Source organism: Pristiophorus japonicus, chromosome 5 (genome assembly GCF_044704955.1).
Source record: "Pristiophorus japonicus isolate sPriJap1 chromosome 5, sPriJap1.hap1, whole genome shotgun sequence".
NCBI lineage: Eukaryota > Metazoa > Chordata > Chondrichthyes > Pristiophoridae > Pristiophorus > Pristiophorus japonicus.
In genome coordinates, this window is record NC_091981.1 from 84258701 (window position 1) to 84285129 (window position 26429).

A 26429-nucleotide genomic window follows, 5' to 3' on the forward strand; every position below is an offset into this window, starting at 1 on the left:
ACCCCAAGATGTTGATGGTGGGGGATAAGTTGCCACTGAATGTCAAGGGGAGGTTGTTAGAATAGTCATTGCCTGGCACTTGTGTGGCATGAATGTTACAAGCCTAAATGTTGTCCAAGTCTTACTACATGTGGGGACGGACTGCTTCATTATCTGAGCAGTTGCTAACTGATAACTATGCAATCATCAGCAAACATCCCCACTCCTGATCTTATGATGGAGGGAAGGTCATTGATGAAGCATCTGTACCTGTTTGGGCCAGGGACACTGCCCTGAGAAACTCCTGCAGTAATGTCCTGGGGCTGAGATGATTGACTTGTAACAACCACAACCATCTTCCTTTCTGCTAGATATGACTTCAGCTATTGGAGAGATTTCCTCTGATTCCCATTGATTTCACTTTTACTCGGGCTCCTTGATGCACACCCATCCAAATGCTGCCTTGATGTCAAAGAAAGAGAGAAAGAAAGTACGACTTGCATTCGTATAGCACCTTTCATGATCATCGGACATCTCAAAACACTTTACAGCCAATGAAGTACTTTTGGAGTGTAGTCACTGTTGTAATGTGGGAACTGTGGCAGCCAATTTGTGCACAGCAAGCTCCCACAAATGGCAATGTGTTAATAACCTGATAATCTGTTTTTGTTATGTTGATTGAGGGATAAACATTGACCAAGACACTGAGGATAACGACCCTGGTCTTTGAGATAGTGCCACGGTGCGCGGAGGAGGGAGTGAATATTTAAGGTGGTGGATGAGCTGCCAATCAAATGGGTTGCTTTGTCCTGGATGGTGTTGAGCTTTTTGAGTGTTGTTGGAGCTGCACTCATCCAGGCAAGTGAAGAGTATTTCATCATTCCTGACTTGTGTTTTGTAGATGGTGGAAAGGCTTTGTAGAGTCAGAAGGTGAGTCAGGAGGTGGATCTTTTACATCCACCTGAGAGAGCACACGGGGCCTCGGTTTAATGTCTCATCCAAAAGATGGCACCTCCGACAATGCAGCACTCCCACGGCACTGCACAAGAGTGTCAACCTAGAATTATGTGCTTAAGTCTCTGCAGTGGAACCTGAACCCACAACCTTCTGACTCAGAGGCGAGAATGCTACACTTAAAAAATATATATATTAATATTTATTGAACATTAAGAACAGTTACAACATCGTGATCACTCCATTGTATCATACTGTGATGTCTGTAAGTGCTGTAAACCTGTAATGCTTGTAGCTCCATACTGTGGATGTGGACGTATTGTGTACTGCAGCTGCAGAGTTATAATAAACAGACAGGCAGCTTCCGGTAGCTTCCAGATGAGAGCCTGCCATCTTAAGAAGCTGTGTGTGTGTGCTCTGTGAAGACATGACAGTTGGCGACTGAGGATGGAGATTTTTCGGATGTTTAAAGCTTAAATTTTGTTGGTGAAGGATTCAGCCAGCCAACAGAAGACTTTGGAAGTTTCTGTCTTTGAAAAAAAAGCTACAAAATCCGAGGTAAACTAAAGCACACGGTGAGAACAGCTAGAGATTAAAATGGCAGGTGTAATCGGACATTTGGGGAAATATAGACACGACCAGGAGCGTTTTAAAGAGTATGTGGATCGGATAGAAATGTATTTCACTGCAAATAACATAATCGAAGTTCCAGACAATGCAGTCTAGAACTGGGCTGTGTTGGAACGTAAGAAAGCGATCTTCTTATTGGAGGCAGGTCCTGCATTGAACGAAACCCTTGTAAATCTGCTTGTGCCTGACGAGCCAAAGGACACAATGCTTAAAGAGATTTTAATTAAGCTGGAGCAGCACTATAACCCCAAACCATCAGTCTGGTGAAACTTCACTGCACTCCCTCGATAGCAAGAATGTCCTTCCTCAAGTTAGGAGACCAAAACTGTACACAATACTCCAGGTGTGGCCTCACCAAGGCCCTGTACAACTGTAGTAACACCTCCCTGTCCCTGTACTCAAATCCCCTCGCTAAGAAGGCCAACATGCCATTTGCTTTCTTAACCGCCTGCTGTACCTGCATGCCAACCTTCAATGACTGATGTACCATGACACCCAGGTCTTGTTTCACCTCCCCTTTTCCTAATCTGTCACCATTCAGATAATAGTCTGTCTCTCTGTTTTTACCACCAAAGTGGATAACCTCACATTTATCCACATTATACTTCATCTGCCATGCATTTGCCCACTCACCTAACCTATCCAAGTCACTCTGCAGCATCACAGCATCCTCCTCACAGCTCACACTGCCACCCAACTTAGTGTCATCTGCCAATTTGGAAATACTACATTTAATCCCCTCGTCTAAATCATTAATGTACAATGTAAACAGCTGGGGCCCCAGCACAGAACCTTGTGGTACCCCACTAGTCACTGCCTGCCATTCTGAAAAGTGCCCATTTACTCCTACTCTTTGCTTCCTGTCTGACAACCAGTTCTCAATCCACGTCAGCACACTACCCCCAATCCCATGTGCTTTAACTTTGCACATTAATCTCTTGTGTGGGACCTTGTCGAAAGCCTTCTAAAAGTCCAAATACACCACATCAACTGGTTCTCTCTTGTCCACTCTACTGGAAACATCCTCAAAAAATTCCAGAATATTTGTCAAGCATGATTTCCCTTTCACAAATCCATGCTGACTTGGACCTATCATGTCACCTCTTTCCAAATGCGCTGCTATGACATCCTTAATAATTGATTCCATCATTTTACCCACTACCGATGTCAGGCTGACCGGTCTATAATTCCCTGTTTTCTCTCTCCCTCCTTTTTTAAAAAGTGGGGTTACATTGGCTACCCTCCACTCCATAGGAACTGACCCAGAGTCTATGGAATGTTGGAAAATGACTGTCACTGCATCCGCTATTTCCAAGGCCACCTCCTTAAGTACTCTGGGATGCAGTCCATCAGGCCCTGGGGATTTATCGGCCTTCAATCCCATCAATTTCCCCAACACAATTTCCTGACAAATAGGGATTTCCCTCAGTTCCTCCTTCTAACTCGACCCTCTGACCCCTTTTATATCCGGAAGGTTGTTTGTGTCCTCCTTAGTGAATACCGAACCAGAGTAATTGTTCAATTGGTCTGCCATTTCTTTGTTCCCCGTTATGACTTCCCCTGATTCTGACTGCAGGGGACCTACGTTTTTATTTACTAACCTTTTTCTCTTTACATATCGATAGAAGCTTTTGCAGTCCGTCTTAATGTTCCCTGCAAGCTTCCTCTCGTACTCTATTTTCCCTGCCCTAACCAAACCCTTTGTCCTCCTCTGCTGAGTTCTAAATTTCTCCCAGTCCCCGGGTTCGCTGCTATTTTTGGCCAATTTGTATGCCACTTCCTTGGCTTTAATACTATCCCTGATTTCCCTTGATAGCTACGGTTGAGCCACCTTCCCATTTTTAATTTTATGCCAGACAGGGATGTACAATTGTTGTAGTTCATCCATGCGATCTCTAAATGTCTGCCATTGCCCATCCACTGTCAACCCCTTAAGTATCATTCGCCAATCTATCCTAGCCAATTCACGCCTCATACCTTCAAAGTTACCCTTCTTTAAGTTCTGGACCATGGTCTCTGAATTAACTGTTTCATTCTCCATTCTAATATAGAATTCCACCATATTATGGTCACTCTTCCCCAAGGGGCCTTGCACAACGAGATTGCTAATTAATCCTCTCTCATTACACAACACCCAGTCTAAGATGGCCTCCCCCCCTAGTTGGTTCCTCGACATATTGGTCTCGAAAACCATCCCTTATGCAATCCAGGAATCCTCCTCCACCGTATTGCTGCCAGGTTGGTTAGCCCAATCTATATGCATGGTATTGTCATGATGCAAGCCATTGCCAGGTCTCATGTATGGTGGCCTTGAATTGACTATGATTTGGAATCATGTGTGCATCAGTGCAACACTTGCATGCAGCTTAGTAAAGCGCCAGCGGAATTGCCGCTGAATCTGTGGTCGTCGCCATCTAAACCATGGTCCAGGATCCACATCGACTTTGCAGGTCCCTTCCTGGGAAAGATGTTCTTAGTTGTGGTGGATGCTTATTCCAAGTGGATAGAATGTAGATGAAGGAATTGAATGTAATATCTCCAAGTTTGCAGATGACACTAAGCTGGGTGGCAGTGTGAGCTGTGAGGAGGACGCTAAGATGCTGCAGGGTGACTTGGACAGGTTAGGTGAGTGGGCAAATGCGTGGCAGATGCAGTATAATGTGGATATGTGTGAGGTTATCCACTTTGGTGGCAAAAACAGGAAGGCAGATTATTATCTGAATGGTGGATCGACGAGGCTTATATTCACTGGACTTTAGAAGAATGAGAGTGGATCTCATAGAAACATATAAAATTCTGATGGGATTAGACAGGTTAGATGCAGGAAGAATGTTCCCGATGTTGGGGAAGTCCAGAACCAGGAGTCACAGTCGAAGGATAAGGGGTAAGCCGTATCGGACCGAGATGAGGAGAAACTTTTTCACCCAGAGAATTGTGAACCTATGGAATTTTCTCCAACAGAAAGTTGTTGAGTCCAGTTCATTTGATATATTCAAAAGATAGTTAGATGTGGCCCTTACGGCGAAAGGGATCAGCGGGTATGGAGAGAAGGGGTATGGAGAGTGGGGTACTGATCATATTGAATGGTGGTGCAGGCTCAAAGGACCGAATGGCCTGCTCCTGCACATATTTTCTATGTTTCTATGTTTCTATGAAATGTTCAACTCGGGAACGGGATGCCCTGGCCCATCTCAATTTGTAAAAAGACCGTTATTAATAGCTTAAAGGGGGATATTGTCATGTATGTATGTCTGGTTTTACGAGCTACCAAGTGGCGCCAATGTCTGAGGTCATTAGGCTGTGTGTATGTGTGTGTGGCCCAGGTATAAAAGGCCAGCCATCTTGTAATGTAATCACTTTGGGCCTTAATAAAGTAGAGCCAGGGTTATACCTGTTCTGAGTTTACAGTATTCAGTCTATTGAGTTATTGCATACACAACATCGACACAACAGGTCAGTGCCTTTAAAACACTGCAACAGCTGCTGCAATTTCTTGTTCCCCCTCAGTCCATTCACATTAATTAAGAGCAATGTTATCATTGCTCCTAATAAAAGAAATGTGCCTGATAATGGCCCTATCATCATTTAATCTCTGGCCCTTCCCTCCTTTCATGCTCCTTCCCAGCTTTTGGGCAGCTGTTGCTTTCTCCTGCAGCCTCCGGCTTTTTTTCAGCACCTGTTTGAACTTTCTCTGCAGTTTCAGCCTCTTCCTTACATTAAATTTAGGCCGCAGAACTGCCCCTTCTCCCTCCTTCTGCCCCTCACCAACCTTTGTCTTTTGACATGATGCCCCCCCAACTCCCAATTCCATGTCTCCATCTGCCTCTGACTCCTCACTCTCGACTGTAATATCCCGTCCCTGTTCCCTGTCAGATACAGAGTCCCCCTTAGAAAGTCCTCCTGCTAACATGCTTTCTCCAACAGTGTCACTTCATTCGGCCTCACCTCCATCGCTGACCCTTGCTCCCCATTGCTTCTCCCTCTGGGATAATGGCGCATCTCCACCCAACTTGTCACCTTTTGGCATCTTTGTCCCCCTGCTCCTGTCCTGCTGCCCCTTTAAAGCTCCTGCAATTTGCACCCTCTCCTGGACTTGCCTCCTCCTGCTCTCCATGATGTACAACTCCCCGTCTTTCTTTGGAGTACTTACACTTACCTCGCAGCCCGCATATGCCTCTGCTCCCCCCACGGACACCTGAAGGTGAGTCATATTATGGCTCAACTCTGTCCCTGACCCGTGATGTCCTCCACTGACTTTGTCCTTTTCCACCGCACTTGTGTGTTTTCTACCATCTCCATCTTGTTTTCTGATCCACAATTTTCTGCCTCTTCTTGCGCTCTTTTCTCATTCTGTTCGGCAGCTGTGTCCTACCCCTGCTCCACTCTTCTGATCACTCCGCTCACACCTCCCGCTCCTTCTCCCATCTCCTCGTCGCTCAAGGAGCTTCCTTCTGCCTCACACTCACAGCGGGTGGGGCCTTTGCCACAAACCGCACAGCTCTCTGCCTTGCAGTTCCGAGCAATGTGTCCAGACTGCACAGTTATAACAGTACAGGTCTGGACAGCGTCATACTAAATGGTCGTGTCCAAGACAGTAACAGCAAACCTTCAGCTGGTTATCATGCAGAACCTGGAAGTACTGCACTCCTTCCATTGTCTCGAATTTCATGCAGTAGGGTAATAACTTCACCCCCTCTGGGAACCACACTTTTACATAACGGGTTCCATCACCTACCCGCGTTCCAGGATAGTATTTCCTCCATATTACTGAGCAAAGTTTAATGTCCCACGACTCCATTTTTTCAGCACATAGTTCGCAACATAAACCAGCAGATTTAAGAATTAAACTACCACCTCTTCAGAATACAGCAAAGATACATCCAAGTACTTCTCACCAACCTTCAGGCTCAATAAATGTCTTTCCACCTCCTCTCAGCCACTGATCGTCGCTTCAAATCCAACATTCAGCTTTGGTCGGCAAGCAAAGCAACTTCCCTCACCGCAGTACTCTTGTACTGCCTGGAGGATATCCCAAGCTTGCATCTCCTTAGCTGACAGTAAACCACCACTCTGTTTTCTTTTCCAAACCTCCTGGGGTCTCGGCTCAAATCATTGGGCCTTTTATTCTCCCTTCTCAAGACATTCTCTCCCCTGATTAAATTCACACTGAGAACATTGTCCTCTGAAGGGCCCCTCAGCAGCCATCTGGCTGATGTTTATGGGCCAAAAAGGTCCTAAAATTGAAAAAAAAAAACTAGAAACCCACCACCAACTTTTTACAAACTCACTTCAACTCCTGCAGTAATCAGCAGCACCTGCTCACTCCTCGCCCCACCCACCTGGAGAGTGCTACCCACTGAGCCACAGCTGACACTCTGGGACAGTCACTCTCACTTCACCTCTGGAATTCAGCTTTGGTCCTTGTTTGGAACCCATCAACATAGGCAGTCCCTCGGAATCGAGGAAGACTTATTTTCATTCCTGAAGTGAGTTCTTTGGTGGCTAAACAGTCCAATACGAGAGCCACAGACTCTGTCACAGATGGGGCAGATAGTCGTTGAGGGTAGGGGGTGGGTGGGACTGGTTCACCGCATGTTCTTTCCGCTGTCTGCGCTTGATTTCTGCATGCTCTCGGCATTGAGACTCGAGGTGCTCAGCGCCCTCTCGGATGCACTTCCTCCACTTAGGGCAGTCTTGGGCATGGAACCCAACTGAGCAACGGTGAGCAGGTTATTGGTGAGTCTTGACAGCACTCTCAATTACACCTTCCATCACGTTGCTGATGATTGAGAGTAGACTGATGGGACAGTAATTGGTCAGATTGAATTTGTCCTACTTTTTGTGGACAGTTTTCCATATTGCCAGGTAGATGCCAGTTTTGTAGCTGTGCTGGAACAGCTTGACTAGAGGCGCAGCTAGTTCTAGAGTCACTTAGAATCAACAAAGTTGGGGGTTTCCATCTGCAGCTCTAGACAACATTATCTCTGTCTATGTTATAAAATAAGCTGTGCTGACACTGGTTTGAGACCACCAGGCTGAAGCTATCTTGTTCCTATCTATAGAGTGCTTCCTACAGTTTTACTATCAGTACTTGCAAAGAGGTTTGCCAGCCATTGGGGAAGTTAAAGGATTAAAAGTAAATTGCGAGTTTGGAAAATATTTCAAGAATTGCACATGTGCGAGCCACAGCTCTTTTGTTTGCATACAATTTTGTTTTCAAAAATCTATTTGCTGTGGTAGCAAAATAAAGTGGAAGCTGGCAAGGATGATGGTACCACATGTAGGTGGTTCCATTATAGAACTTGCATTTATATAGTAGATTTAGTGTGAAGAAATGCCCTAAAGTGTTTCACAAAGAAGCACAAGGAAAATGGATGCGATATTAAGTGGGGTGACTGAAAGCTAGGTTGAAGAGATAGGTCATTAGCAGGTTTTTAAAGGTTGTGAGGAAGGGGGAATGACAAAGAGATTTAGGGAGGAGGTTCCAAAGTAACCAAAGTGGCTACAGGCTTTCCCAACAATGGTGGGGTAAAGGGATAGAGGGGTGCACACAGCAAGAATAACTTGCATTCATATAGAATCGTTAACATAGAAAAATGTCGGAAGGAGCTTCACAGTCGTAATCAGATACAAATGGATGCTGAGACAAAGGAGCTATTAGGAAGAATGACCCAAAGATTATTAAAATAGATGATTCTCAGGTCTAAGGTGGGTCCTAAAGGACAGGAGGGAGATGGAGAGATTTAAAGAGAAAATTTCATAGCATTGGGACCAAGATTCTATGTCTGGAGGTACGGCCACCAATATTGGGCTGAAGGGAGGGGGTGATGTATTAAATGCTACAATCAGAGGAACAGAGTGTTTGTGGTGGGGTGGGTGGTGGGGGGGGGGGGGGATGAGTTGTACAACTGAAGGAGGTTACAGAGACAGGGAAGGGTGAGGAAATGAAAGAACTGAGATACGAAGATGAAAATGTTAAATTTGTGGCATTGTGAGACTGAAGTTAATGTAGATCAGTGAGCATGTGGTAATGGATGAGCAGGACATGATGCAGGATCGAACTTTGGATGCACTGAAGATTATGGAGGCTAGAGAATGGGAGCTGCTCAAAGGAGGAGAAGGTGCTGAAGAAGCAGTGTAAGAGGCTAGGGTAAAACTTGATGGTGAAGATCACACCACTGCTTGATGCTTTGGCCTGAGCTGGTGGTGGAAAGTGCAATCGTGTTGGCAAGGGACTTGCCACACAAAAGCCATTTTTCGACCAGTGTCAGAATACCAATAGAATCATCTACAATGAGGCTGTGAATGGTCGGGCCTTGTTAGAAAGTGAGTGAACATTCTGAACTGATATATACATATAGAATAATGCTGATTGTTGTTCTGCTCGCAGGGTCAGAGGATGGCAGTAAGAAGTGATCAGGTGAGGGAGCAGATTGGAGAGAAACCACTCAACTGTCCAGTTTTAAGTGGGATTTCTTGATATTCATTACTACAAGGAGGGGGTGGGGTGGTTGTGGGTGGTATTGTGGAGGGGGGGAAGTTACAGTGACATTCAAGACCCCCTCATAGCATCATCATCATCATCATCATCATCATCATCATAGGCAGTTCCTCGAACCGAGGATGACTTGCTTCCACGTCAAACAGTTCACAGGTGTTTCAATGATAGACCTAAAATTGCAGGTCTGAACTAAATCTTGAAGGGTGGAAGATGCCTGTGCTTGGATTTTTTTAATGTGTGGTGACAGTTGCACACCAGCCACTACACGGGCTTGACAGAGCTAGGTCTTGGTCCAGTAGCAAGGATTAACCAAGACGACTGGAGACCTGCTCTGCTGCACGGACCTAGTGCCCACACATATTGCAGTGTGGGCTGGCCCACGCTGCCCCTGGGCCCTCGCCTCTTCTGGGCCCCGAACTCGCGCCTCTCCTGGGCCCCGATCACGTCCCTCTACAGTCTCTCGCTGCTCCTTCGCCCCGATCTCGGCGCTCCTGATGTACCTGCACACACTCCAATCACCGACCTGGACCTTGGTGACATCCCTTTTCATTGCCGTTGCTCTCCTGCTCCAGCACGTGCTGCTCCCTGGAGTGGTATGTTGCCACATTGCTCCTTCCGCTCCCGGCCTGCTCTGATGGTGCTCGCAGGCTGGAGGCCATGCAGACTGCAGGGCTAGGCTGCCACGCTGCACCACACCTCATAGCACAACGCAGTTGAGTTCCTGGTCTACAGAAAGTGCACTCCGACTGTTGTGTCTCTGCAAAGCATGCACTCCCATGTTCCGCCACCAGGGAGCTCATCCCCTGAAGTTCCAAGGGATCCCAGCATCCCAGCATCCCTCAGGAGCACTGTATATAAGCTGGCCCCTAAGGCCTGTTCCTCACTCTGGAGTGTCTTATTAAAGACTGAGGTCACTGTTACTTTAACCTTCCAGTGTGCAGCCTCATCTGTGTTAGGAACACAATAACTGGCGACGAGAATACGAATCCAACGCAAAGACGCAGCAAACTGTGGGCATCCTGGAGATGTTCTCGGAGGGTGAGGACTGGGAAGCCTATGTAGAAAGGCTAGACCAGAACTTTGTCGCCAACGAACTGGACGGAGAAGGAAGCGCTGCAAAAAGGAGAGTGGTCCTCCTCACAGTCTGTGGGGCACCGACCAACAGCCGCATGAAGAATCTTCTGGCTCTGGTGAAACCCACAGATAAGTCACATGAGGAGCTGTGTACATTGGTTCGGGAGCATCTTAACCCGAGGGAGAGCGTGTTGATGATGAGGTATCGGTTCCACATGTGCCAGCGATCTGAAGGTCAGGAAGTGGCGAGCTACGTCGCCGAGCTAAGACGACTTGCAGGACAATATGAGTTTGATGGCTACCTGGAGCAAATGCTCAGAGACTTTTTTGTACTGGGCATTGGCCACAAGACCATCCTACGAAAACTTTTGACTGTAGAGACACCGACCCTCAGTAAGGCCATTGCGATAGCACAGGCGTTTATGTCCACCAGTGATAACACCAAACAAATCTCTCAGCACACAAGTGCTAGCAATGTTCATAAATTAACTGGAACTGTGTTTGTGAGCAGAAATGTACAGGGCAGAACCCACGAGTCTGCAACTGCCAGCAGGCCTCAGGTGACCAAGACGACTCTGGGTCCGCAACAAAGGATGAATGCAAAGCAATTCACACCTTGTTGGCGTTGTTGAGGCTTCCATTCAGCCTATTCATGCCGTTTCAAAGGATATGTTTGCAAGAGCTGTGGAACAATGGGGCACCTCCAATGAGTTTGCAAACGAGCTGCAAGCTCTGCAAAACCTGCTAACCACCACGTGGCAGAGGAAGATCGGTCCATGGTGGATCAAAGCAATTTCGAGCCTCAGAGAAAGGAGGCAGATGCTGAAGTACATGGGGTGCACACATTTTCAACGAAATGTCCACCTATAATGCTAAACATAAAATTGAATGGCTTACCCATAGCCATGGAACTGGACACTGGCTAGCCAATCCATCATGAATCAAAATATGAATGAGAGACTGTGATGCAACAAGGCATTCAGACCAGCCCTGAGCCCCATCCACACGAAACTGAGAACGTACACCAAAGAGCTTATCACTGTCCTGGGCAGCGCCATGGTCAAGGTCACCTACGAGGGCACGGTGCACGAACTGACACTCTCGATTGTCCCGGACGATGGCCCCACACTGCATGGAAGGAGCTGGCTGGGCAAAATCCGCTGGAACTGATATGACATCTGAGAGGTATCACATGTCGATGAGGCCTCGTGTACCCAGGTTCTAAACAAATTTCCGTCCTTTTTTGAGCCAGGCATTGGAAACTTTTCCGGGGCGAAGGTGCGGATCCACTTGGTCCCAGAGGCACAACCCATTCACCACAAGGCTTGAGCGGTACCTCACATGATGAGGGAGAGAGTGGAAATTGAGCTGGACAGGCTGCAACGCGAGGGCATCATCTCCCCAGTGGAATTCAGCGAGTGGGCCAGCCCGATTGTTCCAGTACGCAAAAGTGATGGCACGGTCAGGATTTGCAGCGATTAGAAAGTAACTATTAATCGTTTCTCGCTACAGGACCAATACCCGCTACCTAAGGCAGATGACCTATTTGCGACACTGGCAGGAGGCAAGAACTTCACCAAGCTTGACCTGACTTTGGCCTACACGACGCCGGAGTTAGAGGAGTCTTCGAAGGGCCTCACCTGCATCAACACGCACAAGGGATTGTTCATCTACAACAGATGTCCATTTGGAATTCGGTCGGCTGCAGCGATCTTCCAGAGAAACATGGAGAGCCTACTCAAGTCGGTACCACACACGGTGGTCTTTCAGGATGACATATCGGTCATGGGTTGGGACACAGCCGAGCATCTACAAAACCTGGAGGAGATCCTCCAGTGACTGGATCGCATAGGGCTGCGGCTGAACAGGTCGAAATGCGTCTTCATGGCAACAGAAGTGAAGTTTTTGGGGAGAAAGATCGTGGCGGACGGCATTCAGCCCACAGACGCCAAGACAGAGGCTATCAGGAACGCGCCCAGGCCACAGAACATCACGGAGCTGCAGTCGTTCCTGGGGCTCCTCAACTATTTTGGTAACTTCCTACTGGGGTTAAGCACACTTTTAGAGCCCCTACATGTGTTATTGTGCAAAGGTGAGAACTGGATATGGGGAAAAAAACCAAGTAATTGCTTTTGAGAAAGCCAGAAACATTTTATGCTCCAACAAGCTGCTTGTATTGTATAACCCATGTAAAAGACTTGTGCTAGCATGTGACGCGTCGTCGTATGGAGTCGGGTGTGTATTACAACAAGCTAACGTTGCAGGGAAGTTGCAACCTGTTGCCTATGCTTCCAGGAGCTTGTCTAAGGCCGAGAGGGCTGACAGCATGATTGAGAAAGAGACATTAGCGTGTGTGTTCGTGGTAAAGAAAATGCATCAGTACCTGTTTGGCCTCAAATTTGAGCTGGAAACCGATCACAAGCCCCTCACATTCCTATTCGCTGAAAACAAGGGGATAAATACGAATGTCTCAGCCCGCATACAAAGGTGGGCACTCGCGCTATCAGCGTATAACTATACTGTCATGTATTTCACCATCTTGCAATGACTATAAGTATGAAACTGTAACTCATGCGTACTGTACCTTACCCTTGTAATGCACAGGGAGTGAGCTCCTCACCTGGGCTTCCAGGTATAAAAGAGGAGGTCCCACCCAGGATCAACACTCTTCAGTCCTGGAAATAAAGTGAAGGTCACAGAGTGACTGTGTCTGATATATTCATGCCTCGTATGAGTTTGTAACAAGGTGCAGAGACACTACATCTGGCGACGAGAAACGGGAATCACTGAACCACGAGGATGGCCACCGACAGCACAGAGGAACGCTACTGTGTGAGTGAGGACTGGGACGACTTTGTGGAAAGATTCCAGCAGAGCTTTGTCACAAAGGACTGGCTGGAAGAGGCAGCGGCTGACAAGCAGAGGGCGCATCTACTGACCAGCTGTGGTCCACAGACGTATGCGCTGATGAAAGACCTGCTCGCACCCCAAAAGCCAGCGAAAAAGTCCTTCGAGGAGCTCAGCCAGCTGATCAGTGAGCATCTCAAGCCGGCAAGTAGCGTACACATGGCCCGGCACCGGTTCTACTCTTACCGGCGTCGGGAGGGTCAAAACATCTTGGGGTTCGTGGCGGAACTGCGGCGTTTGGCCAGTCTCTGTAAGTTCTCCGATGCCTACAGGGGGGAGATGTTAAGGGACTTTTTCATCGAGGGCATTAATCATGCCAGCATTTTCAGGAAGCTCATAAAGACTAAGGATTTGACTTTAGAAGGGGCGGCATTGATAGCTCAGACCTTTATGGCAGGGGAAGAGACGACCAAGCGAATCTACGCACACAGCCCTGGTTTTAAAGTTGCGTTGAACCAGGGAATCAATGTTATAAAAATGATACAGAACCCCACAGACAGGCAAGGGTAAATCGACACTGTCCAGGCAGGCAGGCAAGGGCAATTCGACACCGTCCAGGCAGCTATTAGTTCCAGTAGCTCCAGGGTGGGCCTGCAACGGGGACAATGGAAAGGGGATCGGCAATTCATGCCATCACGAGGAACAATGCAACCTGTGATGGGACAATTAACACCCTCCATTAGAAGGATTAGAAACAGCCAAATGGGCCATCAGAGAGGAATGCCTGGGAATAGTCCTTTTGTTAACAGCAATCTCAGCTCTTGTTGGAGATGTGGGAGCAGGCACACTGCAAAAATCTGCAGGTTCCAACTGTACACCTGCAGGATTTGTAATGTCAAGGGACACCTGGGCAGGATGTGCAAAAAGGCAGTAGCGAGGCTAGTCTGCGAGACAGACGAACCAGACGAGAGGTCTGAAATGCAGGATGAGGCCTGGGGAACAACCATGGATGCTGAAGTTCAGAGAGTTCATGTGGCCAACGTCCACAGCTCATACATCAAAACGCCACCCATGATGATGAATGGCATTCCGGTGCACATGGAGCTGGATACCGGAGCTAGCCAGTCCCTCACGAGCGCCCAACAATTTGGGAGACTATGGCCACACATAGCTAGCAGGTCCAAATTGGAACGCATTTAGACGCAGCTACGTACATACACCAAAGAGATCATCCCAGTGCGAGGCAGTGCAAACTTGTTGGTAACGCATAATGGATCACAGAACCGGCTGCCACTCTGGATTGTTCTGGGAAATGGCCCTGCACTCTTGGAGAGGAGTTGGCCTGCTGAGATGAATTGGAAATGGAGGGATGTGCACGCTATTTCATCGGTGGAGCGAAGTTCATGCTCGCAGGTATTGCAAAAATTCGAGTCACTCTTTCAACCCGGTGTCAGAACGTTCAAGGGCACCAAAGTAGTGATACGCATCATTCTGGACACCAGACCAGTGCACCACAAAGCCAGAGCGGTGCCGTACGTGATGCGTGAGAAAATTGAAAGTGAACTGGACAGGCTGCTCAGAGAGGGCATAATTTCGCCCGTTGAATTCAGCAACTGGGCAAATCCCATTGTTCCCGTCTTCAAAGCAGATGGCTCGGTTAGGATTTGTGGCAACTACAAAGCCTCCATCAACTGAGTGTCGCTGCAAGACCAATACCCGCTTCCGAGAGCAGAGGACCTTTTTGCCACGCTGGCAGGTGGTAAGCTGTTCACGAAGCTGGACCTCACTTCGGCCTACATGACTCAGGAACTGGCTGAAGAATCCAAGTTTCTGACCACCATCACGACACACAAAGGATTATTTGTTTATAATAGGTGCCCATTTGGTATTCGTTCGGCAACGGCTATCTTTCAGCGAAACATGGAAAACTTGCTCAAGTCCATCTGTGGAACGATCATGTTCCAAGACGACATCCTAATAACGGGTCGAGACACTGAGGAACACCTCCGCAACCTGGAGGAGATGCTACGCCGATTGGAACAGGTAGGCCTGCGGCGGAAAAAGGCCAAGTGTGTGTTTTTGGCCCCAGAGGTCGAGTTCCTGGGCAGGAGGGTTGCCACAGACAGGATCCGGCCCACTGAATCAAAAACTGAGGCGATTCGCCGGGCGCCCATGCCCGGTAACATGTTGGAGTTGCGATCATTCCTGGGACTCTTGAACTATTTTGGGAACTTTCTGCCGAACTTAAGCACAATGTTGGAGCCGTTACACATGCTCCTCCGTAAAGGTTGTGAATGGTCTTGGGGGGATTGTCAAGAATGGGCTTTCAATAAGGCGAGGAACCTGCTGTGTTCCAACAAACTGTTGACTTTGTATGACCCCTGCAAAAAACTGGTTTTAACATGCGATGCATCATCCTATGGGTTTGGGTGTGTTTTGCAGCAGGGTAACGATGACGGCCAACTCCAACCGGTGGCTTACGCCTCCAGGTCGCTCTCCCAGGCAGAGCGTGGATACGGCATGGTCGAGAAGGAGGCACTCGCGTGTGTGTACGGTGTGAAAAAGATTCAGCAGTACTTTTTCGGTAGACGGTTCGAGCTCGAGACGGGCCACAAGCCGTTAACAACACTGTTGTCTGACAGCAAGGCTGTCAACGCTAATGCATCAGCTCACATACAGTGATGGGCCCTCATGCTGGCTGTGTATGACTACACCATACGGCACCGGCCAGGCACCGAAAATTGCGCTGACGCACTCAGCAGGCTCCCACTGGCCACCACCGAGGGGGCATCGGAGCAGAGCACCGAGATGGTCATGGCCGTTGAGGCTTTTGACACTGCGGGCTCCCCCATCACAGCCCGCCAGATCAAACCATCGACCAACAGGGACCCCCTCCGATCCATGATAAAGAAATGTGTCCTGACTGGGGACTGGGCGCCCGCACACAGGGCGTGCCCCGAGGAAGTCAGGCCATTTCAGAGACGGATGGATGAACTCTCCATCCAAGCCGACTGCCTGTTATGGGGCAGCCGGGTAGTCATGTCCCAGAAAGGAAGGGAAGCGTTCATCTGAGAACTCCACAGCGAGCACCCTGGCATCGTGTTAATGAAGGCCATTGCCCGGTCACATGTGTGGTGGCCGGAGATTGACTCATATCTGGAACACTGGGTTCGCAGGTGCACGACGTGTGCCCAGCTGGGCAATGCCCCCAGGGATGCCCCACTCAGCCCGTGGCCCTGGCCCACCAGGCCATGGTCACATATTCACGTGGACTATGCAGGCCCGTTCATGGGAAAGATGTTCCTGATCGTTGCCAATGCATACTTGAAGTGGATCGAGTGCATCATATTGAACTCGTGCACAACATCCATCACTGTGGACAGTCTGCATATGGTTTTCACGACCCACGGCTTGCCGGACATCCTGGTCAGTGATAATGGCCCGTGTTTTATCAGCCATGAATTCCAGGAGTTTATGTCGGGCAATGGGATCAAGCACGTCCGGACAGCGCCGTTCAAGCCGGCCTCCAATGGCCAGGCAGAACGGGCAGTCCAAGTCATACAGCAGGACATGCTACGCATCCAAGGACCCTCCCTTCAGTACCGCCTATCGCGCCTCCTGCTGGCCTGCAGGTCCCGGTTACACTCGCTCACGGGAGTCCCACCAGCGGAACTCCTCATGAAACGCAAGCTCAAGACGCGGCTGTCCCTCATTCACCCAGCCCTGTCAATCATTGTTGAGGGAAAGCGCCAGTCCGAAACTGAGCTCTGTGATCGAGGCTCAAGGGGGAGATGTATCAAAAAAGATGACCTGGTATTTGTTTTTAACCATGCTTTGGGACCCAAATGGCTTGAGGCACCGCAATTGGCAAAGAAGGAAACAGGATCATGGTGGTCAGACTAAACAATGGGCAGATATGCCGCAAACACTTGGACCAAGTAAAGACAAGGTTCAGTGCAGACACGGAGGAACCGGAAGAAGAGTATGATGAGATAGCACCCACACCACTGCCAGTGCACGAGCAACAAAGACAGCCTTCAGCATGCACATTCCCTGCGGCCAGCCCGGACAGGCTGGAATCACCTCAAGTGACAGAGATGCATGCTGAGGCTCAGCCACCAGAGTCACAACTGCGGCGCTCCACAAGAGAGTACCGACCACCCAATAGACTTAACCTCTGAAACTAAAAGACCTCAGGGGGGAGGTGATGTCATGTATTTCACCATCTTCCAATAATTATAAGTATGCAACTGTAACTCATGCTTACTGTACCTGTACCCTTGTAATGCACATCCTGTCCACAGAGAGTGAGCTCCTCACCTGGGCTTCCAGGTATAAAAAGGGAGGTCCTAGCCAGGATTAACACTTTTCAGTCCTGGAAATAAAGTGAAGGTCACAGAGTGATCGTGTCTGATATATCCATGCCTCGTGTGAGTTTGTAACAAGGTGCAGAGACACTACATATACCATCCGCCACAGGCCAGGCACCGAGAACTGTGCGGATGCTCTCAGTCGGCTACCATTGCCCACCACGGGGGTGGAAATGTCGCAGCCTGCAAACTTGTTGATGGTGGCACAGCCTGCAGACTTGTTGATGGTCATGGAAGCATTTGAAAATGATAAGTCACCTGTCACGGCCCGCCAGATTAGGACTTGAACCAGCCAAGATCCTCTGCTGTCCCAAGTAAAAAACTGTGTACTGCATGGGAGCTGGGCCAGCATCCCCGTTGAAATGCAAGAGCCAATCAAGCCGTTCACGCGGCGAAAGGACGAGCTGTCCATTCAGGCAGACTGCCTGTTGTGGGGTAACCGCGTAGTGCTACCAAAAAAGGGCAGGGAGACGTTCATCTCGGATCTCCACAGCACACACCCGGGTATAGTAATGATGAAAGTGATAGCCAGATCCCACGTGTGGTGGCCTGGCATCAACTCTGACTTAGAGTCCTGTGTACGGCAATGTAGCGTATGTGCTCAGTTGAGCAATGCGCCCAGAGAGGCACCACTAAGTTTGTGGTCCTGGCCCTCCAGACCATGGTCGAGGATCCATGTCGACTATGCAGGCCCGTTTCTCGGTAAACTGTTCCTGGTGGTGGTGGATGCTTTTTCAAAATGGATTGAATGTGAAATAATGTCGGGAAGCACTGCCACCGCCACCATTGAAAGCCTGAGGGCCATGTTTGCCACCCACGGCCTGCCTGACCTACTGGTCAGTGGCAACGGGCCATGTTTGACCAGTGTCGAATTTAAAGAATTCATGACCGGCAATGGGACCAAACATGTCACCTCAGCCCCATTTAAACCAGCCTCCAATGGGCAGGCAGAACGGGCAGTACAAACCATCAAACAGAGCCTTAAATGAGCCACAGAAGGCTCACTCCAAACCCGGCTGTCCCGAGTACTGCTCAGCTACCGCACGAGACCCCACTTGCTCACATGGGTGCCCCCGGCTGAGCTACTCATGAAAAGGACACTTAAAACCAGACTCTTGCTGGTTCACCCCAACCTGCATGATCAGGTGGAGAGCAGGCGGCAGCAACAAAATGTAAACGATGGTCGTGCCACTGTGTCATGGGAAATGGATCTGAATGACCCTGTGTATGTGCTGTACTATGGACATGGTCCCAAGTGGATCATGGGCACGGTGATAGCTAAAGAAGGGAATAGGGTGTTTGTAGTCAAACTAGACAATGGACAAATTTGCAGAAAGCACCTGGACCAAACGAGACTGCGGTTCACAGACTGCCCTGAACAACCCATAGCAGACACCACCTTTTTCGAGCCCACAACACACACCCAAAGGATTAATGATACCAAGCCGGACCAGGAAATCAAATCCATCACACCCAGCAGCCCAGCAAGGCGAGGCTCACCTAGCAGCCCTGCAGGGCCAACGACACGCCAGCCCAGCAAGGGCACAGCCAACACACCAGAACAGACACTTGTACCAAGACGGTCCACCAGGGAAAGAAAGGCTCCCGATCGCCTCACCTTGTAAATTGTTTTTACTTTGACTTTGGGCGGGGAGAGTGAAGTTGTGTATCTGTAAAGCATGCACTCCCATGTTCTGCCACCAGGGAGCTCATCCCCTTAAGTCCCAAGGGATCCCAGCATCCCTTGGGAGCACTGTATATAAGCTGGCCCCTAAGGCCTGTTCCTCACTCTGGAGTGTCTTAATAAAGACTGAGGTCACTGTTACCTTAATCTCCCTGTGTGCAGTCTCATCTGTGTTAGGAACACAATACCTACCCCATGTACTAATCTGAATTCTATCCTTTCAACATATTGCAGGTTAAGGTGCAAGGTACCATCATTTTGCTTCCATTCTTACACAGCTGCTTCCATAATAAAGGGACTATCAGTCAGTTCCTTCTCCATTACTTAGTTTTATTGGTGATTTACTACATATGCCCTAATGATTATCACAGCTGTGATTAAACAGCTGATTATGGTAAAAATCACATTCGCAACAAAATTACTATCCCACTGTCGTAACTAAAATGTTAAAAGTACCACCGATAGGATGATTTCACCACACTTTTTTTTGGGCATTGGCTTTTTTTCTTGGAAAGAATGGACATGAGGATGGTGAGTGAAACACAGTTTTCATTACTCTTTTCCCCTGGTCTCCAGTAATTCCTGCTGACAAACAATAATTGGCCCCCAGATTCTCAGGATGAACGAAGAGGTCACAGACCTTGTAACATCAATCAAATGAACGCAAAAAAAAGAAGAAAAGAAAAAAGGCTCAGTGGACCTAGTTAAGTTTGTCTGATCTTGGACAGCATTTGTTAATCTTTATATTTGATGTGATGTGCCTGCTGCTTTCTCTCTTTCTGCAGGTGTCTGTGGAACGTACCTTTCTATTGTTTGAAAAGACTTGCTCTTATGTAGTACATCCCATGATTATACCTTGGTGTCATTAGTTCCTTTGTTTCTGACATCCAGATTTCTTTATCACTGGGATAATCCAGTGCACTGACCCCAAAAAATCAATAGGGACAAGCCACAGCCGTTTGTCAATGCCCGTTGAAAAAAGGAAAATACAGAATATTCCTCACAATGCCATCCTTCATCCTTACTTCATTATTTATAATTTTTTTGTACTGAGATCTGGGAATACATAGCAGCATTTTAATCATCTAGTCAGAAACTTTTTCTGCCTGTCTCAGATACTTTATAGATAAACTTTACAGTTGATTGCACCAAATTGTGAATCTGATAATTGCAAATCCCTGCTAATTTAATTCATCAGATTATTACTAATCTGTAGTACTGTATTAAAATGATCCCCTTGACTGCATGCCATTTCTTTGGTTGAGAGAATCATCATGCTGTACACTTCTATTTTCTTTAACAACAAAGCTTATTCTAATGTTTTAAGAGCCTATTAACCAGCAAGCCACACATAAAGAATTCAACATTTCACATTAACTTCCGAAGGGTGTTTCTGTTATGTCATTTTTTTGAAGTTGCACATTGTGGAAAGTTGTCAAATCTAAAGTGACATGAGTGACACTCATTCAGTAAACTTAGCTCAGTTTAAGCACTCTCACTAAGTGTTCTACTTCTGTGGGCTCATAAACTCACCCTTTATCAAAAGTACAGCAGGCAGCTAAGAAAGCAAATGGCATGTTGGCTTTCATAGCAAGAGGATTTGAGTATAGGAGCAGGGAGGTCTTGTTGCAGTTGTACAGGGCCTTGGTGAGGCTACACCTGGAATATTGTGTACAGTTTTGGTCTCCTAATCTGAGGAAGGACATTCTTGCTATTGAGGGAGTGCAGCGAAGGTTCACCAGACTGATTCCCGGGATGGCAGGACTGACATATGAAGAAAGACTGGATCGACTAGGCTTATATTCACTGGAATTTAGAAGAATGAGAGGGGATCTCCCAGAAGCATATAAAATTCTGATGGGATTGGACAGGTTAAATACAGAAGAATGTTCCCGATGTTGGGGAAGTCCAGAACCAGGGTCACAGTCTAAGGATAAGGGGTAAGCCATTTAGGACCGAGATGAGGAGAACATTTTTCACCCAGAGAATTGTGAACCTATGGAATTCTCTACCACAGAAAGTTGTTGAGTCCAGTTCGTTGGATATATTCCAAATGGAGTTAGATGTGGCCCTTATGGCTAAAGGAATCAGGGGTTTGGAGAGAAGGCAGGAGTGGGGTACTGAGGTTGCATGATCAGCCATGATCATATTGAATGGTGGTGCAGGCTCGAAGGGCCAAATGGCCTGCTATTGCACCTATTTTCTATTTCTATGTTTCTATATTTCTGCACTGATATTACTGATGGAGTGAGATTTGACATACATATTAGCCTATTCTGCTGGATTGACATTATTTACAAAAATAATGTAAATAATTGTCTTCCATAACTCTACAAAATGCTGTGTGATTCTGGGTTGTAAAGTTAAACTGCATTTGAGAATATTGCATATCAAACTGGAAATGGCATAGTTAAAATGGCAGCCACATCATATTGTAATGCTTTCTGTGCAGGCTAAATCTCTGAAACATAAAGGAACATCTTTCTCAGTGAGCAGTTAATAGACTATCGGCTTTCAAACTGGGGTTTCTGGACCTTAAGGGAGATCCCAAGGTGTCCCTGAGGCCAACAAATTTTTGTAAGTCTGTGAACAGTAACAACTTACATTTATATAGTGACTTTAACGTAAAACAAGTCTCAAGGCATTTACAGAGGAGAAGAAAATCTGTCATTGGATTTTTGAATATTTTTGTATTTGCTGACTTACCAGCTTTTGAGTTATTTTGCGGTATATCAATAAAAGAATTTCTGCAATTATCACACTGCGTTCCTTTCGACAGATGACATTGGCTGGGAATTTCCACAGAGTGTTCCCGATCCATCGGAACTTTGCATGTATCCCCGGTGAGGAGCAGACCGAGGAAATTCCTGCCCATTGTCTTTCAGGAGGTAAGACGCAAGGGTCCCTGCGAGTGTGTCAACATTTTAATGGGTTCTTGAAACAGATAGCTTTAAGACCTTACTGTATTTCATTCGTAAGTTGGCAGCTATGGGTCATTTAGGACAATGTCAAGTTCTGTATTGGCTGCTGTGTGAAGTTTTTATTTTTCCAGGTGGTGGAAGGGAAGTCTTCATTGGAGTTGATGAGTATAAATTTACCAATATAAATATTCTTGAAAACCTCGGAATTCCATGACCGGGGGGGGTGGGGGAGACAAGGGAGTAGATCATTTTCACTTTTAGAGGATGGGGAACTAGCAATCATGGTTAGGTTACCCATTATGCACATTTCCCGATCTCCCTTTCCACTGAAGTGAATGGAAAGGGAAATAGGCACGGTGTATAACAGGCACCGATCCACCACCATAAGTTTCTGCCCCCACCAAAAATGTAAAATAGCCTCCATCTGACTGCTTTTTACAACACTAAAAAAGTGCATTAATATTGTCATTCAGCTTGGAAACAAATATATTTTGGGGTACTAATGACAGTAGTATTATTGTTTTCACATGTGCTAAAAGCTACTTTTATACTGCCATTTCTTTAGGATGGATTCTGGAAAATTGGAATTTGTGAGTTGACTCCCAGCATTGAAACTACTTTACAAGCACACAATGTTCCTTTAAGCAATAAAACATTTTCACAGAGCAATGGTGTTTTGCAAAAGAGTGCCTCAATGCATTACTTTTGTGCTAAGGAAGCCTACTTATTAATGTTCTCAATAGGTAATGCTGGTTTGTTGCTGACATAGTTTATGGGCCGTAATTTGCAGCCCCTATGGGTGCATACGATGTGCTCACATGCCCGAAGGGGCTACGCAAGTTCCAGGTTTAGGCATGTGTGCGCATGCACTAAAGCCCGGAAATTACAATTCGCTTGACGGAGCACACGTATCCCCAGCAAAAGGGTCTCCGCAGGCAGAGAGTTGAGTTATTTGCCCACCTTCTGCCCAGCAAATGCCCATGAAATTCTTATTCATAAGAGTTTTAAAAAACAGAAAAATAAAATGTTATCAATCATTTATACATTAAAAAACCCTGTGCAATATGGTAAGTTTATTTGTAGCCCTGTTAAAACATGTATACTTATTTTACAAAAAATTAAATTTTTATTTTAAATATTTAATTATATGCCATTTTAATTAATTTTAAATATGTAATGTTTTTTTTATTTATTTGATGTGTAGAGGTATTTTTTATGCGATCCACATTCATACTTATGAGAGTTCCAGAATCCCCATAGGCATGAATGGGGATTCCCTTCTTTGATTGGTTGGGCAAGCCCACGTGATCCCAGGGGCATTTCCGAAGCATGCGCCACTGGGATACGTGGGCCTCTACACAGGCCTATTCATAGAGGCCCAGGAGCGCTAGTGTCCGAACCTCCGTGACCAACAGGTAAGTGCGTAGATTTTTTGCAGGTCGGAGGCATTCGATTGCAGGAAGCCTCCAACTGCAAATTCAGCACCTATGTGTCTCATCACTGAATGTCATCAGCTCTACCACAGCACACAATCCCCATCTGATTTGTTTCGTCACAATGGCTGCTATTGTTCCTTATCTGAAAAAAAAAGCCCTTGCTATTTTTTTTAAAAGGAGCAAGAATCTTACACTTCCAGCGCTGGTGGCTTGTGATTATTTGATGACTATTAGATAAAACACATATCACACATCAAGAGGTGTAAGATATATGTGTTCTCTTCATCTACATGTTTTGCACACAGACTGAATGTTTTGAATGACACAACATATAGTGAGCTTATAGCAGTGATTTATGTTCAGTGGTTTATATTTCCATTGCCCTACATTTATTCAGAAAATTTTATTCAAATCATCTCCAATGTACAGATGTTGATTATTGTCATAAATGAAAATGTTGTGAATGTTAATTCTTTACCCAACAGGGTGCAATTGTAATTTATTTTCTAATCTAATGAATGTCAAATGTGTGACTTCACATAAAATAGGATTGAGATAAAATATTCACTGACAGAGTTTTATATCTTATGTATATATATGGGGGCCGAAATTTACCTCCGCCGGAAACGGGTTGCACCTTCCGCTCCTGAAGAGTATCTTCCGCTGCGTCGGATGAGGTCGCCACTTTCGGTAACTTCAGCTCTTTGTCATTCTTTTTGAAGCGGATGGGAAGTCGGTCATAATGGGGGTGGAAGTGGGGTGGTATGTACTCTAGAGGGGCAGAAGTGGAGGCGGTACAGAGTCTCCACCCCTGTCAGTCAGCAGCGGAGCGGAGATGACATCATGATGCATGTGCGTCACCATGCTCTCTCCTTCACTTAAAAGGGAGAGCCTTTGGCATTTTGAAACTTCGATCACTGAGCCACCAGGGAGGGTTTTGGCCAGGCCAGTGGTCTGGCACCCAAGGGGGGTGACAGGCTGCCTAACCCGGGGGGCATAATTGTTGGCCCGATCCGTCAGTCGGCCGACAGAAAACATGGCAGCCGCGGCAGTGCACCCTCCCCTTGAAGGGCCACTGTCGGAGGCACCGCACAGCGGATTAAAGATTTTTGGAGCTAAATTTCACGGGAGGTGCGATGGAGGTGCGCGGAATCGGTGGTGAGCCATTTGATGACACACTTAGGACGGTCGGCAGCAGTAGGATGGAAGTGTGGACCGCCAGAAAAATCCCCGAGCTAAATTTCGCTGGCGGCGGCCATTGGACAGGAAGTCGGCAGGTGCTCGACTCCTCTGCCTGGCAGTGGCAGTAAGAGGACTTTTTGGGGAGCTGAATTTCAGCCCCATGATCTCGTTCTCCAAGCTCTAATGGCAAGCTGTATACTTTGTCTGAAATGTCCATACAGCAGCTTCTCCAATGATCCTGACCGTATTGGGTTATGTGACAATGTGTCACACTGCAGTTTCCAGCTATTAACACACCAACACCACATACAAATGACAAATTCAAATAATTTTTCTTTTAATTCTAAAATATGTTTGTGCAGGTGATATGAATGGACAATTCAGACAAAGTATACAACTTAAACAGAACACATATTGGAAATGAATGGTTTACATTAAATAAATGCCTCCTATCATGAAGAAAATGCAGAGCCAATGCTATTCAACGGTTTATTTTGCACTAGTTGCTTATCACTTAATATGTATCCAACAACAACTTAAATTTATATAATGCCTTTTGTTATGTATGCAACTATGTAATACTTGCCACCAGAGGGCGCGACTGTTGGAGTCCTAATGGTCACCTGCACACACATGCAGGGCCAGTATAAAATGTTGGCTGCCATGTTGTTTAGGCACTCTGGAGTTGTAATAAAGCAGACTAAGGTCACACTAAGTTTAGCCCAGAGTACTCAGCCTCGTGGAGTTCTTGTATACATAATAATTGGTGACGAGCAACAGAATACGAACCTTCACGCAACCATGGCTGCCATTAGAATATTAGAGCGATTCATAGAGGATGATGATTGGGAAGCCTTCGTCGAGCGTCTCGACCAGTACTTCGTGGCCAACGAACTGGAAGGAGACACTAATGCAGCCAAGTGCAGGGCGGTTCTCCTCACCGTCTGTGGGCCTAAAATATATGGCCTCATCAAGAATCTGCTCGCACTGACAAAACCAACGGAGAAGGAATATACAGTATTGTGCACGCTGGTTCGGGACCACCTCAAGCCGAAGGAGAGTATCCTCATGGCCAGATATCGTTTTTACACGCACCATCGCTCCGGGGGCCAGGACGTGGCGGATTACGTCGCTGACCTGAGACGCCTCGCGAGACCTTGCGATTTTGGAGCTGCGTTGGGGGAAATGCTATGGGACTTTTTCATGCTGGGCATCAGCCACGAGGTCATTCTTCGAAAGCTGCTGGCTGCCGAAACCCTAGACCTGAGCAGGGCCATCGCGATCGCCCAGGCATGCATGGCCACAGATGATAACACCAAACAGATATCTTCTCAACATCGAAGCTCACCGGAAAGTAATGTGCATAAAATGACGTTGCTAGCAGGCCGAACTGCATATGGTAGGGCCTCTACGTCTGTGGCTGCAAGACCTGTGATGACTCAGAGTCCGCCATCGGGGGTGAATGTGAATCCATTAGCACCGTGTTGGCACTGCGGGGGTAATCATCGGGCCCATCAATGTCGATTCAAGCACTACATGTGCAAAGGCTGCGCAACAATGGGGCACCTCCAGCGAATGTGCAAACGTGCTGCGACACACCACGTGGCAGAGGATGATCGATCCGGCGCGGATCACGCAGCAAAGGCAACTCAACCCGAGGAAGAACTGTATGGGGTACATACCTTCATCACTAAGAGCCCTCCTATAATGCTGAAAGTCAAATTAAATGGAGTTCCTTCGGGCTCAAGTTTCGGCCTGAGTTGCTCCTGTTTTTTTGGAGCAACTAGTTTAGAATGGAGCATCTTAGAAATTGCAATTCTCAGCATTTAGTTTGCTCCACTTCGAGTGAGT

The 26429-nt window shown here is 47.1% G+C and overlaps 1 long non-coding RNA gene across 1 annotated transcript in view; it reads left to right on the top strand.

Annotated features, from left to right (window-relative positions):
- The first annotated feature begins 1320 nt into the window (after window positions 1–1320).
- Window positions 1321–26429, top strand: part of LOC139263841 (uncharacterized) — a 30363-nt gene continuing 5254 nt past the window's right edge. Inside the window, exons 1-2 of the long non-coding RNA XR_011593225.1 lie at window positions 1321–1491; window positions 21819–21927. This is a non-coding gene — a long non-coding RNA (uncharacterized lncRNA). The remainder of the gene's footprint in view (window positions 1492–21818; window positions 21928–26429) is intronic.